Source organism: Octodon degus, unplaced genomic scaffold (assembly GCF_000260255.1).
Source record: "Octodon degus isolate 3935 unplaced genomic scaffold, OctDeg1.0 scaffold00296, whole genome shotgun sequence".
Taxonomy (NCBI): domain Eukaryota; kingdom Metazoa; phylum Chordata; class Mammalia; order Rodentia; family Octodontidae; genus Octodon; species Octodon degus.
In genome coordinates this window covers 1,063,392-1,068,248 of record NW_004524872.1, presented here as the reverse complement: position 1 = coordinate 1,068,248, position 4,857 = coordinate 1,063,392, and the positions used below count along the sequence as shown (strand labels likewise).

Here is a 4,857-nt window from a genome sequence, read left to right as displayed (position 1 = left end):
ATTTTTATTTTTTTTCCCAGAACCGGGGATTGAATTCAGGGCCCTTGCGCTTGCCAGGGAAGCGCTTATTCCACTGAGCCATCTCATTCATCTTATTCCACTGAGCCCCATTCATTCATTCATTCACTCATTCGCTCATTTCAGTGCATATTCATTGTGCTTCTCTTTTGTATTAGATGCTCTGTGACAGTGTCAAGAAGAGATGACCCTGTACCCCTACAGTGTTCAAAGTCTAGCTGGGACAACCTGTCATCATTAAATCACCCCTCAAAGAACTACACAACAAATCTCCCAGATCACCACAGAACATTCTGAGGGGAGGCCTGTCCTTCCTTGGGGAGGAGGCCAGCAGGGAAACTTCCCTGGAGCAAAAGGTAGCTGAGACAGGAGCGCACAGGTGCGACCATTGATGGCATGAGGCATAAACTCAGGCCGAGGGAGCTGAAAAGGCCCTGAGGGGGTTGGACTGAGGAGATGACAGGAACAGCAGTGACAGCACTGTCACCGACAAGAGGAAGGGATGTCAAGACGGGGAGTGCAGATGGGGGTGCAGTGGGGAGGCACGGAAGGGCCTTGGAGGCTGGGCAGGGAGGTGGGCTTTCATTCCCAGAGCAGCCACTGAGGAATTTCAGGCCTACAAGAGCGGGGCAGCGGCCACCCTACAAGGCGCTGGCTTCGCCCATGGGAGCCCTGGGAGCTCACCCCGATCGCAAGGGGCTCAGTTCAAGCTCCAGCGATTGCTGAGATTGCTGACAGTTCCCCGTGAGGCTGGTGAGGACGAACACGGTTTGGGCTCTGATCTGCAGGCACCGGGCAGGAGAGCTAAGTTCACGTAGCTCACAGTTAAGAGGCAAAGACACGGCTCTGCAGCTCTGCACTGGCTCTGCTCTGGTGGTTGAATCACCCCCAGCCTTAGACCCTTCACTGGTAAAACAGAGAAAAGATATCAATGTCTATCTCGCAAGAGCTACATGGGCCAAGACCCAAAGAGAGTCCAGTGAGGGGGTGCGGGCCTACCATCTCAGCTACTCAGAAGCCTGAAGCAAGAAGACTGCATGTTCAAAGCCAGCTTGGGCAGCATAGCAAGATCTTAACTCAAAATAAAATTTTAAAAATCTGTAGGTGTAGCATTCAGTGGTAGAGCACCTTCCCAGCATGCACAAGGCCCTGGTTCAGTCCCCCGTATAGAAAACACAAAAACAACAAAAAACCGTGTAAATGGTGATGGAAAACCCCAGACAAATACCAAAAGCACCTAACTGAAAATGCTGGGAGCGACTCGCGGAGAAGCTGCTGGGACAGCAGCCAACGGGAAAGGAAGCCCAAGAGGGTTCCCTGCAGATGCCCTGATCCTAACACAGAGGCCAGGATCCAGCAATGCTCCCTTAGGGAAGTGTGCATGCGTAGGAGTCAGGGCGCCGGGCAGAAAAGGAGAAGTTGGTTTTTTATTTTTGTGTGTGTGTGTGGCCAGCTGAGCCTACCCTGGGGGTGGAGCTGGCCGAGTATGTGGTGCTAAGGTCGAACCACGGTCCCTCATGCTTGCCTAAGCTTGCCTAAGCAGGCGCTTTAGACCTCTAAGTTATCTCACCGGCCCCTGAGAGAGAAGGAGAACTTGGAGTGAACATGCCTGGCCAGTTGCATGCCGGGCAGGATGGAAGAAGGAGAGGAAGAGACACAGGAAGAGGTAGAGGAGAAAGAAGAGGAAGAGCAGAAGAGGAGAAAATCAACATTCTGCACAGGATTTTAACAAGATCCAGTCTTTTAACTGAACAAAATGTCCAGGATAAAAATTCAACATTATTTACATACTAAGTACCAGGAGCAGCTAGCGAGTTCTCAAGAGAAATCCTAAGATGCCAGCAAGGCGGCGCACAGCCCACGCAGAGCATCTGCATAGACTCCACAGCCGGGTCTCACCTCACTATACAACGTTGTCATGTTGGGTTAAAAAAACATAAGCCAACAGGACCCAGTTAGGTGATGCTGCCTGGGGGAAATGTAGTTACAAATGCATGTGTGGATTAGGAATTAGCAAGCTGTAGGTCAGCTTTAATGATTAGCTTTTACATTTTTTTAATTGTTATAGAAAAAAAGAGGAGAAGGAAGAGGTGACAGAGATCAGATGTGGCCCGTAAAGCCCCAAGTGCCTGCTTGTTGGTGCTTTGCAGGAAATGTTTGCTGGTCTCACGAGTTGATGGATTAAAGGTGAAAGAATGGCAAAGCTCTGCCCAGTCCACAGACACGGTTCTATTTGGTTCATGAGAACCAAGCAGACCTGGTTCTATTTGTATCAAAGAAGACCTCAGAACCAAGAAAATTACAGGCACAAGTAGGGCTGTTATGTAACAAGAAATGATCGCTTCACCAAGAAGACCCGAGAGTGCTAAATGTATATTCCCAATGCCAGGTTTCCAAACCATATGTGACAACAACCGTACGTCTGAGGCCACATACCCAATCGTATTTGCAGTCTGGACTTCTTTTTCAGTAATCAATGAAATAAGTACATAGAAAATCAGCCAGGGCGGAGGAGGCCCGGACAGTACTAGCAATTGGACTCTGCTGGCGTTTCCCAGCCCACCCAGCCAACGCCAATGGAACATTCACTCTTTCCAAGGGCAAATGGATCAGGTCTTGGGCCATTCAAAAGTTAACCATTAAAAAATTTAAAAGTATACAATGTGTATTCTTTAACCACAAGGGATTTAATCTAGAGATCAGTAATATAAAGATACCTGGAAAATCCATAAATATTTGGAAGTTAAAATGTCTATAAACAATCCATAGATCAAAGAACCCTTAGGTCTGTTGAAACTCCCCCTCGGTGCTGTCGCAATGGGCAAGTTCACGAAACCTGGGAAAGCTGTGCCGATCCTTGCTGGACGCTATTCCGGTCGCAAAGTGTCATCATAAAGAACATTGACGGCCGCACCTCCGACCGCCCCTGGTAGCCGGGATTAACCAATATCCTCGCAGAGTGACAGCCGCCATGGGCAAGAAGAAAATCGCCAAGAGGTTGAAGATCAATTCCTGTGTGAAGGTTTATAACTTCAACCACCTCATGCCCACAAGGTACTCTGTGGACATCCCCCTGGACAGGACGGTGGCCAACAAGGACATTTTCGAGACCCAGCCCTCCAGCGCAAGGCCCAGCGGGAGGCAAAGGCCAAGATCAAGGAGAGATATGAGACAGCAAGAACCAATGGTTCTTCCAGAAGCTCCGGTTTTAGGTGATTTTTGTTTCTGTCATTAAAAATTAAAAAAAAAAAAAGAATCCTTAGGCCAAATAAATGATCCAGATTCTATTTTAAGAAACTAGAAGAAAACCAAATTAACCTAAAGAAAGCAAAAGAAAAAAATTACAGATAAGAACAGAAATGAGAATAACTAAAAACAGAAAAATAAACTATCCCAAAGTTAGTTCTTTGGGGGGAAAAACAATATATTTGTCAAGTCTCTGATTGACTCTGGTATACTCCTAAGAAAAGGTATACAAATTAGAAACACCAGAAATAAAAGTGAGGACATCCCACCTTGATTACAAATATTAAAAGGATAAGATGACAATAGAATTCTCTATGCCCATAAGTTAACAATATGTACTAAGTGGGCCCAATCCAGTGCAAGGTACAATGACATCAAATTCACACAGAATTTGGCATTCACAAAGGAGTAACCCAACTGTGGCTGTATTTATGAAAGAAGCTGAATTAACTTAGCTAGGTGTGTTGGGTCCACATAGTAACAGTGGTCTGGGAGGCTGAGGAAGGACAATCACAAGTTCAAGCCCAGTCTGGGCAACTTAGTGACTTAGCAAGACCCTATTGCAAAAGTTAAAAGTCAATAAGTAAATAAAGAAAACAGGGCTGGGAATGGAGCTGAGTGCAAAGGCTCTGAGTTCAAATATCAGTGCTGCAAAATTAAATAAAATTTTAAAATTCAATTCTTAGTTTAAGACTTTCCAAGAAGCAGAACTCCTGGAGCAGATATCCTCATGGGTAAATGCTAGCAAACATTTAGTGACAAAGTAATTCCAGTTCTACCCAAGATATTCCAGAAAACAGGAGGACAGAACACTTTCGGCCTCACTTTATGAGGCCAGTATTGTTCTGATCTCAAAAGCAAAGCCATTGGAAGAAGACTAGAGATAACTACACCTCATGAATTTATATGCAAAACTCTCCATCAAAACAATAATGAAACAAACCTAGAGATACATTAAAAAAAAAAAAAAAAAAGCAGCACATTAGGACCAAATGGGGTTTCTCTTGGGAATGCAAGGCTGGTTCAACATCGGAAAATAAGTGAAAGCAATTCATCATGTTGCATACTAAAGAAGAACAACTACATGATCATTTAAATAGGTGAGAGAAAGTATAGGCAAAATCTGACATCCAGGTATGAGGAAAACCCTTAAGCAAACTCTAGAAGGACAGCTAGAAAAACCACAGTGAGCATCACTTCAGAGAGTGAAAGCCTCAGCAATTTAGCCCTACCATCAAAAACAAGGCAAGGGTAACTATTCACCACTTCTATTCAACAACATATTGGAAGTCCTAGCAAGTACAACAAAGTGTGAAAAAGAAATAGAAAAGAATTGGCTTGTAATTCCAGCTCCTGGGGAGCTGAGGCAGACAGATCACAAATTTGAGATCAACCCAGGAAATTTAGCAAACCCTGTCTCAAAAGAAAATATTAGAAAGGCTGAAGATCAACTCTTGCCAAGTATTTGCTTAGTGTGTGTGAGTATCTGGGTTCACTGCCCAATCTCTCTCTCTCTCTCTCTCTCTCTCTCTCTCTCTCTCTCTCTCACACACACACACACACACACACACACACACACACACACACACACAC

The 4,857-nt window shown here is 45.1% G+C and overlaps 1 pseudogene; it reads left to right on the top strand.

The window, feature by feature from the left end:
* Nucleotides 1-2,835: 2,835 nt before the first annotated feature.
* On the top strand, nucleotides 2,836-3,230 carry LOC101586116 (annotated as a pseudogene).
* Nucleotides 3,231-4,857: the final 1,627 nt, after the last annotated feature.